This window comes from Ruditapes philippinarum, unplaced genomic scaffold (genome assembly GCF_026571515.1).
Source record: "Ruditapes philippinarum isolate M1 unplaced genomic scaffold, ASM2657151v2 ctg6980_1_1_1_1, whole genome shotgun sequence".
NCBI classification, from domain to species: Eukaryota; Metazoa; Mollusca; class Bivalvia; order Venerida; family Veneridae; genus Ruditapes; species Ruditapes philippinarum.
In genome coordinates, this window is record NW_026865264.1 from 15,941 (window position 1) to 31,706 (window position 15,766).

General features: G+C 34.1%; 2 long non-coding RNA genes across 2 annotated transcripts; both read right to left on the reverse strand.

Moving 5' to 3' along the window:
• Positions 1–104: 104 nt before the first annotated feature.
• LOC132728433 (uncharacterized) lies at positions 105–1,902 on the reverse strand. Its single transcript, XR_009625486.1, has 3 exons — positions 1,717–1,902; positions 981–1,103; positions 105–188 (listed from the first exon to the last, which is right to left on the reverse strand). It is a non-coding gene; the product is annotated as an uncharacterized LOC132728433 (long non-coding RNA).
• Positions 1,903–10,655: 8,753 nt separating this feature from the next.
• On the reverse strand, positions 10,656–15,166 carry LOC132728432 (uncharacterized). Its single transcript, XR_009625485.1, has 3 exons — positions 14,965–15,166; positions 12,940–13,099; positions 10,656–10,778 (listed from the first exon to the last, which is right to left on the reverse strand). It is a non-coding gene; the product is annotated as an uncharacterized LOC132728432 (long non-coding RNA).
• Between the last annotated feature and the right edge of the window lie 600 nt (positions 15,167–15,766).

The following is a 15,766-nucleotide window of genomic DNA, read 5'->3' on the forward strand; positions in this document are numbered from 1 at the left end:
AGATTCCTGTTAAAGCGATGACTGGTAATGATTTTTATGTTTTATATAAATAATGCTTCACAAGACAAGTGTATATTTAGCTGTTTAATATATTCTTTTATCGCATCATAAATATATCAATTTCAAAATTCAAATCGTTGACTCTTTTTGAATAAGAAGTTGATGCCACTAGTCTATTGAAAGAAGGTCTGAAAATAGAAATAAATCTTTAGAAATAATTTGATAATGAAGATCAGTATGTATTTATTTCTGCAATATTTCTTAAACATACTTTATTTATCACGTGCAAAATTGATATAAGATTTCCTGCATAAACAAGGAAGAGCATGTGGTTTGCAATTCTTTGTAATACTTCGATATAAGATTTCTTTCAGTCATAGAATACAATACAAACAGTTTGCCCTTTAAATAACTTTTTAATTAACACTTTGCATGCCGGGTGAATTGTCGTGCTAAAATGTCGCTGCTTTTCATTTTTATTTCACAGTTGTAAAAAGTCTGCCAAACAGCATAGTAACTGACGGGTACTCGGCGTTTGGTCCGCAATCAAGATGTTTGAAAAGATTTTTGTTATATTATCAGTAGAATATCGGTTACTTCTAAAGAACTAAAGCACGTTTTTAGCACAGGCTTGGCTTGGAAAGTATACGTGCTAATGACCACGTCCACTTTAATTTTCTTAATTTATGATATATTTGTATGAAATTAAAGAGAAATACCCCCCCCCCCCCCCCCCCTCCAGAAAAAAAAAAAGAACGCCTGTCTGTGGTTTTTATATAATTCTTTTAAGATAATACTGAACTTAAAAACGTAATATGTAACATATTACTTGTAGTAATATAATTCATTAAAAGATCATTATGTAAAATCATGTTCATTCAATATTTATAATGTGGCCCACGTAGAAATGTATTTAATTATTGTTATGATATCTTATAGAATTTCAGTTTTGTATCAAAACATGTCTATGAAATATCTACCTTTTCCAAGGATTTACTCATTGCAACAAATATCGTTCGGATTGCAACCTCCGCACAGAGTAGTCGCAACACATGGCGCCTGGTTGGCACAACCTGGATCTTCTGGCTTACACGTATATGCATCTATAATTAGAATTAAAAGCATATGTTAACAATATAATATTTTTGACAATATTATATGTCGAAATAAAGCATATTTTGTTAATATATTTATATACACATCGCCAACAAATAATAATGCATGGTGATGTGATGGTAATGGAACCCAGTATTATCAACGTACTCTTTTTATTTTTGAATTTAATGATTTATTTTTTGTGTGAAGCAGACATATTTTGCGTGAAAATATTTAGATCATATCTTTTTAACTTCACCGTATGGACGTTCTGTTGAGAATACGTCGTCGGTAATAGAATTGCTTCGATAATAGAGTTTTTGAAGGTACGGTGCCCCACGGATTTATATTACCATAAATCCTTGGGTGCCCCTAAAGTTTAATCCTCACACTTTTCTATTTCGTAAAAACGAAATAATATTTCGTAAAAAACACAATTCGCTTCGTAATTACGAAATGTAGTTCGTTTAAAGATAATATTACTTCGTTTTAATGAACTTATGTTCTGCTCCGTGAATCAATGTTTGCATCGTCTTTGTCATATTTAAAAGCTACGAACATAATCTACAAACATTATGAATGCCACAATACATCATTGACTACACTTAAAAACAAACTTACCAACACCGAAATTGTAAACAGACGACACTGTCAAAATTCCTATTATCAGAATCAACATTACGAATTTTCCTTCCATTTTATCTCTTAAATCCCCTAGCTTTTATGAATACAAAATAATTATTCCGCAGGCGTACAATTCACTTTAAAAAATGAAAATTTCCTTGCTAAACTGTCAATGTACCATCTGGACACACGTTTAAAATGACTTCAGACATGTATTTATCTTGACATTTTCAATAATTATTGGAACAGCTGAGTTTTTTTCCATATATTAATCAGAAAAAATGATAGTAAATGTTGATAGTTAGGATTGGTATACATGTATACATGATTCACTAAATTATTCTTTTTAAGAAAAATCTGTTATGATATATGCCGTCTGTAAATTTGTTACTCTTGGGGAAAGTGAATAAAAGTTTAGTGTTGGACAGTTCTTGTTACCTTGCGTATTCATAAATACACTTAGATTTGATATATTGTGCGGCAGTGAGGTAGTAAATCATTAGAACAGGTCTGGATCCAAATGAAACTTTGACGAATGCTTCTAAGGTCTTACTCTTCACCTCTGTCGGTATAAATGTAAAAAGGCTATCAAGCTAATTTGCGAAGGAGAGTGTTTCTATTCGTGCCTGGTATAGTGCATGGAGGGGCACGTGAGGTCTTCGTCCACCAGTTAAGTTTAAAGGTCAATGTGACTTGACATTTCATCTAACCACACCCCCCCCCCCCCCAAAAAAAAACGCCCAAAAAGACAAACAAACAAACAAAATAACAATAACAAAAAAAACCACACACACACACACACACACACACCAAAGAAATTAAAGAAATTTGTTAACTTTTTATCGCATTTACAGATATCATTTACATGTATATCTGATAATCTGATCTTGTAAAACAAGAAGCTCAACAAATAACGTAATTTTATAAACATTTGAGATCTGCAATCGAAGATCGAAGCTAGCATTAAACATCGACCTGGTTCTGATTTTTTATCTCTAATTTTTCAATTTTTAATTTCAAATATTCACAGCCTGATTAAATTTCGAACCAGTTCTGTGATCGAGATATTCATTTGTTAATAAGAATATATCGTGCGATTATCATAAAAAATGTTACATAAACGGTCGAAAATCGAGCCAGCACTAATCTCAGAGCCTGATCTACGGTTGTTTAAATCTCAGAGCCTGCTCTACGGTTTTTATACAATATTGTTAAAACGGCCGAAACTCGAGCCAGCACTAATCTCAGAGCCTGATCTACGATTGTTATACAATATTGTCAAAACGGCCGAAACTCGAGCCAGCACTAATCTCAGAGCCTGATCTACGGTTGTTATACAATATTGTTAAAACGGCCGAAACTCGAGCCAGCACTAATCTCAGAGCCTGATCTACGGTTGTTATACAATACTGTTAAAACGGCCGGAAACGGAGCCAGCACTTATCTAAAAGCCTGCTCTACGATTGTTATACAATATTGTTAAAACGGTCGAAACTCGAGCCAGCACTAATTTTAGAGCCTGCTCTACGGTTATTATACAATATTGTTAAAACGGTCGAAAATCGAGCCAGCACTGATCTCAAAGCCTGCTGTCGATCGTTATACAATATTGTTAAAACGATCGAAAATCAAGCCAGTACTTATTTCAGAGCCTGCTTTACAATCGTTATACAATTTTGTTAAAACGATCGAAAATCGAGCCAGCACTGATCTTAAAGCCTGCTCTACGATCGTTATACAATATTGTTAAAACGGTCGAAAATCAAGCCAGTACTTATTTCAGAGCCTGCTTTACAATCGTTATACAATATTGTTAAAACGATCAAAACTCGAGCCAGCACTAATCTCAGAGCCTGCTCTACGATCGTTATACAATATTGTTAAAACGATCAAAACTCGAGCCAGCACTAATCTCAGAGCCTGCTCTACGATCGTTATAAACAATTAGAACTCGAGCCAACACTAAGCTCAGAGCCTGTTCTACGATCGTTATACAATATTGTTAAGACGGTCGAAATTCGAGCCAGCACTTATATCAGAGCCTGCTCTGTGATCGTTATACAATATTGTTAAAACGATCGAAACTCAAGCCAGCACTAATCTCAAAGCCTGATCTGCAATCGTTATACAATATTGTTATAACGATCGAAATTCGAGCCAGCACTAATCTCAGAGCCTGCTCTACAATCGTTATACAATATTGTTAAAACGATCGAAACTCGAGCCAGCACTAATCTCAAAGCCAGCTCTACGATCGTTATACAATATTGTTAAAACGGTCGAAAATCGAGCCAGCACTAATCTCAGAGCCTGCTCTACAATCGTTATACAATATTGTTAAAACGGTCGAAAATCGATCCAGTACTTATTTCAGAGCCTGCTCTACGGTGGTTATACAATATTGTTAAAACGGTCGAAAATCAAGCCAGCACTTATTTCAGAGCCTGCTCTACGATCGTTATACAATGTTGTTAAAACGGTCGAAAATCGAGCCAGCACTAATCTCAGAGCCTGCTCTACAATCGTTATACAATATTGTTAAAACGATCGAATCTCGAGCCAGCACTAATCTCAAAGCCTGCTCTGAAATCGTTATACAATATTGTTAAAACGATCAAAACTCGAGCCAGCACTGATCTCAGAGCCTGCTCTACAATCGTTATACAATATTGTTAAAACGATCGAAAATCGAGCCAGCACTGATCTCAAAGCCTGCTCTACAATCGTTATACAATATTGTTAAAACGGTCGAAAATCGAGCCAGCACTGATCTCAGAGCCTGTTCTGAGGTCGAAATGCGATGGAATGGCACGGAAGTGTCACATTGAAGGTTCCATGATAACCGCCGTATGAACACATCTGCGGATGTTTCTAAATTCAAAATTTTACTATTTCATGTTTAAATGTTGAATTCTGCTTAAGCCGGTGCTAGGGGGCGTGGACGGTAACTTGCACTTTCCAGTACCGTCCATGAACAGGCTCAATCAAACCGAGCCTGCAACATTTTCAATTTTGCCGTGTTGGGCTTTCTTTAGGGATTCTGTATTTATCTATTTCATTAAACATTGAATCTGAAGTCATTTACGAAATCGATATTAGAGCTACATTATAAACGAGCGAAAATCAATAGCTTGAATAAACCTCAGTACTGGTTATAAGATCGATATTTTACATATTGTAAAATGTCAACATCGTACTTGCATGTAATCCAGATGTCGCTCAGAAATCGATGTTCAATTTCTTTTTTTAAAGCAGGATCCCTCTAGATGAGCGAAAAATTTTAATAAATCAAACTTATGAAAAATGTACTTAATTTTAGGAAACGTAGAAAGATTCAAGATTCAAGTAATAATTTACATGTTATGAACGATTAATGGTGAATTTTTCATTATGTGATATTATATTTCTACTGCGTTACTAACTTAGTAAGGACATATGAGCCACGTCATGACAAAACCAACGTAATGCGTTTGCGACCAGCATGGATCCAGACCAGCCTGCGCCTCCGCGCAGTCTGATCAGGATCCATTCTGTTCGCTTACAAACCCTATTACAAGTAGATAAAACTGATAGCGAACAGCATGGATCCTGATCAGACTGCGCGGATGCGCAGGCTGGTCTGGATCCATGCTGGTCGCAAACCCATTATGTTGGTTTTGTCATGACACGGCTCATATTTTGCATATTTTGACCTCTTTTTGTAATTAATGAGCGTTGTTAGTGTGTTTGATAATGTGTTAATTGCTTTCTTCAATTTACTTTACAATATTATACATTTAATTTCAGTTTCAAAATTTTCATGAAAATAAGCATTAATATAGCTGCGTAAGTACTGCTTTAAAAGTGGATATTTGATAAGCATGGAACTAAGGCGCAGCTCTGATAGGAGGTTCCAAATTTAAAAACACGGCAATCCTGGTCTCGCATGGTGAAAATTCAATAAATTTAGTGTTTTCATTTTACATTTTCATTCTGGCTAAGCAATCAAGCAGAGCATTCCAAAATATAGTGTAAATATGATCTGCTGGTATGCTCATCTGGCTAGGCAATCTAGAAGGGCATTCCTAAATATAGTGTTAAAAATGCTCATCTGGCTAGGCAATCCAGCAGGGCATTCCTAAATATAGTGTAAAAATACTCTGCTGGTAAGCTCGGCTGGCTAAGCAATCTAGCGGAGCGTTTCAAAATATAGTGCGAAAAATGCTCCGCTGGTATGCTCATCTGGCTAAGCAATCTAGCAGGGCATTCCTAAATATAGTGTAAAAATGTTCTGCCGGAATGCTGAGCTGTCTAGGCAAACTAGCAGGGCATTTTTAAATAAAGTATAAATTTTGTTGGTCTTCAACTGATTATTTGGCACTCGTAGACTTTCTGAAATATTTAGTGCCAATGCAGATAATGACATTTTTGACTTCTACGGGACCCTCAAATGTCTATTTCTTTGGTCTCCGACTGATTCTGGGACGATCGCAGACTTTCAGGAATTTTTGGTGTTAATGCAGATAATGACATTTGTGAATTTTTAGGACCATCCAGAGTCCATTTCGTTGGTCTGCGAATGTTTCTGGAACACTCGCAGACTTTCAGAAATTTTCGGTGCCAGTGGAGATAATGACAATTTTGACTTCTACGGGACCCTTAAGTGTCTATTTATTTTACTATCCGACTGATTCTGGGACGATCGCAGACTTTCAGGAATTTTTTATGTTAATGCAGATAATGACATTTGTGAATTTTTAGGACCATCCAGAGTCCATTTCGTTGGTCTGCGAATGTTCCTGGAACACTCACAGACTTTCAGGAATTTTCGATGTCAAGGCAGATAAAGACATTTTAGAGTAAAGATGCTCTGCTTATGACTAAGGGGTCCTTTTAAACAAAAAATGTCATGATCTGCACTGGCACTAAACATCCTGAAAGCCTGCGAGTCTCGAAGAATCAGTCGCAGACCCAAGAAATGTACTCTGGCGGTTCCCTTGAAGTCAAAAATATAATTATTTCCATTCGCACCAACCAATCCTGAAAGTCTGCGAGTGTCCGAAAATCAGTCGCAGACAAACAATATGGACTCTTGAGGGTCCCTAGAAGTCTAAATTGTCAATATCAGCATTGGCACCAAAATTCCTGAAAGTCTGCGAGTGTCCATCAAAAGTCGCAGGACAATGAAATAGTCTCTTTAAGGTCCTTAAAAGTAAAAAATATCATTATTTCTTTTGGCACCAAAAATTCCTGAAAGTCTGCATGTGCCTCAGAAGTGCCAAGAGTCGAAAATGTCAATAAAACGTTGGCAACAATAAATCCTGGAACTGAGCATTCCAGCAGAGCTTATTAATACTATAATTCAGAATGCACCGCAAGATTGCTTATCCAACACAGCCTTTTCACACTATTTTTCAGAATGTTCTGCAAGGTTGCCTAGCCAGCTTAGCATTCCAGAAGAGCATTTTTACACTATATTTTTAAATGCCCTGCTAGATTGCCTAGCCAGCTTAGCATTCCACCAGAGCATTTTTTCACTATATTAAGTAATGCCCTGCTAGATTGCCTAGCCAGCTTAGCATTCCACCAGAGCATTTTTTCACTATATTAAGTAATGCCCTGCTAGATTGCCTAGCCAGCTTAGCATTCCAGCAGAGCATTTTAACCCTATATTTAGTAACACCCTGCTAGATTGCCTAGCCAGCTTAGCATTCCAGCAGAGCATTTTTTTCACAATATTTAGTAATGCCCTGCTAGATTGCCTAGCCAGCTTAGCATTCCAGAGACAGCTGAGTATTGCAGCAGAGCATTTTTACACTATATTTAGGAATGCCCTGCTAGATGCACAAAACAGCTGAACATTACAGCAGATCATTGACTTCCCTATATAAATTGAAATGCCTTTTTGCTTAGCTCACTGTTCACTGCTAACTTTTTTACCATTCCAATTTTCGAAAATTCCCGATTAATTAAGAAGCCATTTATTAATTTACTTACTGATTTACTTTACCATACCTTTGCTTAACTTTACTAAACTTTACTTAACTTAAATTTACATTAGTTTTCTTTTGTTTACTAAACTTAACTTTTCTTTACTATACTTAACTTTACTTAACTTTACTTTTCTTTACTCTACTCTACTCTACTCTACTTTGCCCTGCCCTGCCCTACCATGCCCTGCCATAGAAATAATAACCACAAGGCAACGGCTAATTTAAATGTTTTATTAAATTCCTTATAGCATCACATAAATTAAATTTCAAATTCGGAACATTGTTGCTTTTTTTTAGTTAAAGTTGATGCGTCTAGTCAGTTGAAAAAGGATCTGAAAATATAAAGTATTTTTTAGAAGTAAGTAGATAATATAGTTAATCATGTATTTCTGCAATACTTTGCAATGCATATTTGATTAGTCACGTGTCAGTAAAATTTCTTAAAGCTGCATCCTCTAGATGAACCAAATTATTTCCAGAAAATTAAGCTTGATAAAATATAATAATAATAATAAATGTACAAATATTCGCAATTCAAGAAGTAATTTAATTGTTACATGCAATTAATGACTGATTTTCAGCATTTGTCACCATATTTCTAGCTAGTCAAAATACACGAGATTAATCAGGACATGATACAAAATATAACACTATCTATAACATGTATAATACGGCAGGTAATAACTGTTCATCTTGGGTCTGCCAGCTCAATATTGTAATCTTGAGGCTATGGGTTCGATCCTCTGACGAGGCTAAGACTGACCCGGATATTGAGTCTTCTTGTCGCTGTATAGTTACAAATCACATGGGAATAGAAGCCAGTCTTTTGTAGAGAAATATACGAAAGACCGGGGAGGATTTTCAACTTCATGAATTCCCATTTTCATCTTCGTAAATTCACAATTTTAACTTCAACATATCGAATTCAAGAATTCAACTTCATGAATTCTATATTTCATCATCACGAAGTTGAAATCGTGAATTCATGAAGTTAATTGAACTCTTAAATTCATGATATTGAAATGGTAAATTCGTGAATTATGTATGTTGAATCGTGAATTTATGAAGCTGAAATCGTGAATTCGTGAAGATGTACCCGATAATTTAAGAAGTTTAAGTGTCACCACCAGTCTTTCGAAGAATAAGGTATTCACTAGTCAGTCCTCAGGAAAACTGGTTTAGCGGATCGAGAGCCGAGTTATAGCACATTGTGTTGAAATCGGCATAGAAATCAATCAATTAATCACACAACCAACCAATTAATCAATCAATCAATCAACCAGCCAACCAATCAATCAATCATTCAAATAAATAAATAAATCAAACAAACAGTACATCTTGAGTTACTCGAGAAAATAGATTAATGAAGTATTCGAGAATAATATTCGATGAGTTCTTACTATTAAAGTATTTAAGTATTCATTTAAAATGTTACCGTATCACTGATTACAACATATGTAGTTATATTGACAACCGCCACAAAGGCTTCTCTTTACAGACGACACCAAGTTGTTACAACCCGTATCTTCGAGGACACACGTATAAGCTCCTATTTTTAGAATTAAAAGTAGTATCTTAATAGTAAAACATAACTTTTATAATTTATATATAATGACTACAAAAAGTATTTTACGTATAATTATATACATACATTTATTCATAATGATATGCTAACAATGAATGCGTATGACAGGGTTTTACCAATATGTTTAACAGTGTAGTCATTGCAGTAGTTATGTACCCTTATTTTTCTACAGTATTCCTTTTGATTTTATCATTTATATATTTAGATACTTATTCATACATTGGTAACAAATAGTGTATGGTGAGGTGATGGTAATGGGACCCCGTATCATCGTCGTACTTGACGTTTACTTTATCCATTGATGAACTTCATGATATATATTTTGTGTGAGGCAGACGACTTTGGCGTAAAGATTTATATATCACAGAGAGTACTGTGCCGAAAATCGAGCTAGCCAGCTCTAAGTTCGAAATTTTGAAGTGGCAAACACATTGCTTGCACCGAATGAGATTGATAATCAAAGTTGTTTTTTAACAATTACATTGTGCTTTATCTTGGACTGTAATTGCATATTTCTTCCCTATGCAGACCTTCAGGAACCCGATGCCAGTCCAAAAATGACATTTATGACTTCTACGGACACTCACAAGAAGAATCTTATGTTTCAAATTCTTTCATGAGTTGTGTCCCTTTGTCAAATATTGTTTGCGAGATTCCTGCTTGAAAAGATGCTATCAATTAAATAGCAATATCAGTTCAGTATGGCCATTATTAATGTGCTGTAACTGCTTTAGATTTTTTTTTGAAAAATGGGATGTTCCAAAATCAAAACACGGCAATCGTATTTCTTAATCCCTGGTCTCGTATGGTGAATAATTAAAAAAACAACAGTGTTTTCATTTTACATTTGCAATGAGAAATAAAAGACCAACAATTATATATCTGTTTTTTGATATTTTAGTACAAGTATATAAATAAATATTTATATGTTTTATCATTTTTTTTATTTCTTTAATTGTTCGAAAGTGCCTGTTTTACTGGGTATTTAATCTAAATTCGAAATATCTATTTTTTTGCTGAAAAAATATATGGACTACTTTTTTGAAGTTGTAGACATGCTGTTAATATTGTTGTTTTAATATATTTTTTTGAAACATTTTATCGCAAATATAAAGTTTTATCATTCTAATTTTCGAAAAATCCCAATTAAGAAGTCATTAATTAATTTACTTACTGACTTACTTTACTTTATTCAAATTTACTTTACTTAAATTTACTTAACTTCAATTTACTTTACTTTTCTTTACTTATCTTAACTTTTTTTATTTAATTTTTCTTCACTTTACTTTACTTTACTTAACTTTACTGTACTTTACTTTACTCTACACTACTCTGCCCTGCCTTCTGCCCTGCCATAGAAATAATAACCACAAGGCAAGTGCTTATTCAAATGTTTTTAATAAATTCCTTAGATCATCATCAATTAAATTAGAATTTCAAATTCGGAACATTGTTGCTTTTTTATAGTAGAAGTTGATGCGTCTAGACAGCTGAAAAAGGATCTGAAAATAGAAAACAAAATTTTCAAACCTAACTAGATAATTAAGTTATGTATTTTTACAATACTTTGCAATATATACTTGTTTCATCACGTTACAGTAAGATTTCTTAAAGCATCACGCCTCCAGATTCATGCTAATTTCCATGAAAACGTATTTAAAAGTAAATTATTGCTAATTGAACAAAGAAAGGAATTACCACAATGCAAACGGCACTCAAGATCTCAGACATTTCCCCAAAATAGGTAAGAATATGCAAAATAGCCCTTACTGCGTTAGTCACGTAGTAGAAATATGGCGTTAAATACTGCAAATAAGTCATTAATTGCATATAAAATGTAAATTATTTCTTTGATTGTAATTTATTTAACATTTCTTAAAATCAAAAAATACTTTCTCAATGAAAGTTTTCTTGAAATAGTTTGGCTCATCTAGAGGCATACAGCTTTAGACTTGGTTTGTAATTTCGTTTATACCTTAAAAAATACGTTAACCCTTAACCTGCTGAATTTCTAAAATGAACTTTTCCAATTTCCATTTTGGAACAGTCCATTTTCAATTTTAGGTATTACAAGGTGAGAAATTGAAGTTGGCCAGCAGTATAGAGCCTGGTCAGACAGCACGGATGTAACTTCCGCCTCCAGCAGAGTAAAGGTTAAGTGTTAAAATGAGTCATTAAAGAGAAAGCTCATGCCATTAACCTTTATATGCTGTGGAAATTGCCATCTGCTGAAATGTCGGCTGCTGTACATTTTAATTCTATCCATTTATTTCGAAATCAAAAGAAGAATGATTGACAAACAACCTTGTGCTCTGGTCTGGGGCTAATCTAGTTGCATCGGTCTATGCAGGCTAAAATAAATCTGCATGCATCAAGAGAAGCCAAACTATTTTAAGAAAATCAACCTTGAGAAAAATGTTCTAAGATTTCTAGATATTATAAAAATATTCACAATTCAAGATTACATGACTGTTTTATGCAGTATTTGTCGCCGTAGTTCTCCTGCCTTACTAACGCAATAAGATATATATTTGCACATTCTGACCTATTTTTGTTAAATTTATTATATTTTGCAATGTGCAATGTGCAAATTACTTTCTTTATTCAATTAGCAATATCTTTTACTTTTGAATACATTAATTTTTTTTCATAAAATAAACATGACTCTGGAGGCATGCTGCTCCACAATAAAGTATCACAGTAAATAGTTCGAATTTTCGGATACTTTTAGAAAATTCTAATTTGACAGTATATCAAAAGTATCAAATTGTCCCAAATTGACCCTTATCCTAAACAACTAAATTGTCATCTTATTTGTGAAAAAAGGAAATAAAACACTTTTAAAATGTTAATGATGTCTCCAATACGACAGCGTACTGAATGACTGCTCGCGAAAACATGATTGACTGAAATAAACCAGGTTCGAATATTTATGAAAACAAATCTTGCCCTAAGACGTCTCAACAGAACCATTACTTGTTCAACGGACATGGCATATTTATAACCATCTTCTGTTACACAAAATCATATGTAATTTTATTAACATAAATAATCATTCATATGTTCTTTTTCTGTCATATGTTGCTAGTGATGTTTTTGATATTTTCAAACTTATGCAAGTGACTAATTATAGCAGCATATACGACGCATGCGCCGTCATTGAAACTAGCATTCCTAGTCAGATTAAACTGGATACGATGCAAAATACAAAACAGATTAGCAAGATAATACATGTTATTACTGTTCATCTGAAGTCCGCCGGCTCAATATTGTAATCATGAGGTTGCGGGTTCAATCCTCTGGCGAGGCTTAATCCGTAACCATTGAGCCGTATATTGAGTCTAATGGTCCGCTGCATGGTGACAAATCATATGGGATTAGTCGCCAGTCATTTGCAGAGAAATAAGTGACCACTAGTTAGTTTTCCAGGAAAACCGGTTTGGTGGACCGACGGCCGGGCTAAGACCCATTGTGTTCAAATCGGTAAATCAATCAATCAATCAACCAATCAATCAAGCAAGCAAGCAAACAAACAAACAAACGTTACACCTTGAGCTTACTTTTTGATTTACGTGAGAAATATTTAAGTAAACGAAACTAATATTCAGAGCGACTCGATGATTTCTTATGATATAGTATCAAAGTATTCATATAAATCTGTACCGTATCATCGTTTTGCCTCACTGATAACAGCATATGAAGCTACTTTCACAACCGCCACAAAGGTTTCTTTTCACAGACGGAATCAGGTTGTCACAACCCGGATCTTCGGGGACACACGTGTACGCTGCTGTAGTGCTCGCTTTTTCTTTTTTGGCCGCCTCTATATTTAGAATTATAAGATATAACATTACTTAAAATTTACATACATGTCTTATGTTTACATTTTTTTTTGTAAATACTTATATGCATACATTTATTCATAATGCGCATTACAGGGTGTTGTCATGAAGTCTATGGCCCCGTTATATATTTCACAACGCCGCTAAATGTCGCACATGCCGCTAAATGTCGCACATGCCGCTAAATGTCGCACCATCGCCGCTAAATGTCTCAAAATCTTCTGTTAAATGTCGCAATGGGCACGGTGTCCTTGTCGTGAAATGTGGCAACACTACCGTTTCATGTCGCATTCAAAATTAAAATTGAAGATTTATAAATTCCAGAAAAAATCCAATAACTCTGTCAAAACAAAGACATGACCCTCAGAAAATTCGAAAATGACTTCAGATTGACGGTTGATCTACTGTAAACATAGACATGAAAGCAGACATTTAAAACAGAAATTAAAGCTGAAGAATGATATATCTAGTCGTGTATGTGATATGAATCTAGATCTTGGGCTATAGTACATCTCCAGATTCATCTTAAGAAACTATCAGGCAATTTGAATGTATTTTGTACATTACAACAAATCCTTTCTTATCTGATGGATAGCTAGTCCCTAGTAACTTACAGAACGTTAATATTGACATAATACCAGTTATTTAACATGAATTTAGTTATTGCGACATTTACCGTTAGTATTGTGACATTTTACGGAAAGGGAAAATGGCCTTTATTGCGACATTTAACGTCAAAAAAGTTTAAACATTTAGCGGCGGCTGCGACGTTTAGCTGCAATATCGCGATATTTAGCGACAATAGCGCGGAATTTAGCGGTAAGTGCGACCTTAAGCGCCGATACGACATATAACGGCACCACAAAGTCATTACATTAGTTACTTACTTAACGTAATGTACCCTGTTACACAACATTGTATATTTAAAAGTAAATGATTTCAACTTAATCTTTCAATTGAATGCCCACTTATAACAATACAAATTTACGTATAATACAAAAATCAAAATTTTAATGAACTTTTATGTGCCAACTTACCGGAAATAAAATTGCGCGCCTTTCAATATCTCCTTTTTTTCAGAGTTATGGCTCTTTTTAAAAAAGCACGTGCCACTAGAATCTTTTAAACCAATTACAAATTAGAAGTCAAAATACTACTTTATTTACAATTTGTTACTTTTATAACAAATTATTTCACATTTATCGCTACGTTTTCAAGTTACAAACATGTTACAATTCTCTGAAACCACCAATTAAACATTATAAAACTCCATTTTACCCCTTTCTAAAGAAGTAAATATTTATTTGTTTCTGATACATAATGTGCCTTTAAGGGCAAAACTTTTGTTCTGTTCGGAATTTAACCATTGCGTTGTAGTCTGCGTGCTTTGGAAACTACTCACATTAACCTAGATCATAAATGTGCCACGGCTACCCATATATCATCATTAATTTAAAGGCCCATTATGCCCCAGAAATGCTATCATTTAATTTCTCAAAAACTTTTTTTCATTTTTGGTATCTTGATACAGTCTCTAAAAATACTATTTTTTTAACATAGATGAACTTTTTTTTACTTTTTAGTTCTGTTGGCAATCGGTATGGTCATAGTGAATAAGTATTTTATATGGCAGTCAAAATACTATTTTGTTTTCATTTCACTACATTTTCGTAATTACTGAAAATTCAGCGCAAATTTTCTTTCTTTAGGTTTTAAAACATAATTATCTGCTCCAAATGCAATACTAAACATTTATATTTTTAACACAAGTTTGACGTTCCTAAAGAATTACAAAAATATGGCATAATGTGCCTTTAATTAAAAAGAAAGAAAACAAAAAACTTACCAACACCGATATTGTAAACAGAAGACACTGTCAAAATTCCAATTATTAGGACCAACATTACGAATTTTGTATCCATTTTTCCTCTTAAATACCCTTAACTATTTATTGAATCGTAAAACGTAATATGTGATAACGAATAATTCACGCCACGAAATGAAAATTGTCGTGGTAAAATATGTATCATCTGGACACTTAATTAAGATACGCTCAGTTGTGAATTTATTCTGACATTTTCAATAATTATTCGAACAGCTGAGGGTTTGTTTTTTATATTTTGTACATTGAATATCGTCAGAGATGATAGTTTATGATTAATATACATGTTAGTATGACACATTATAGATATACAGTGAAATCTGTGAACAAAGATCTCTCAAGGTAAAGACAAAAACATGGTCTTCATAGGCAAGTGGTCTTTATTTGGAGGTTACATTATTCAATTTCTGTCATTTGAAGGTGATCAAAGAGTGGTCTTTGTTTACAGGGTAATCTTTATTCTGAGTTGATCTTTTACATAGGTTTTACTGTACTGACATTTTTTGTATACTATATGTCTTCTGTAAAAAATTATCACTTGTCGGATGTGAATAATTATTCAGTGCTTGGCGGTTCTCGGAACCTTGCTTTTTCTATATTCTGGTACAAAGATCTGTTAATTGTTGCGACTGTTTCGTCTTAACACCACTTTTTATCTAAACGAAACTTGGCCGAAAGGTTTATTGGCTAACTTCGAATGACCTACACCTCAGCCCTGTGGGTTCGAATCCTGCCAGGGACTTTTGATTTTAGTATCTGAAAGACT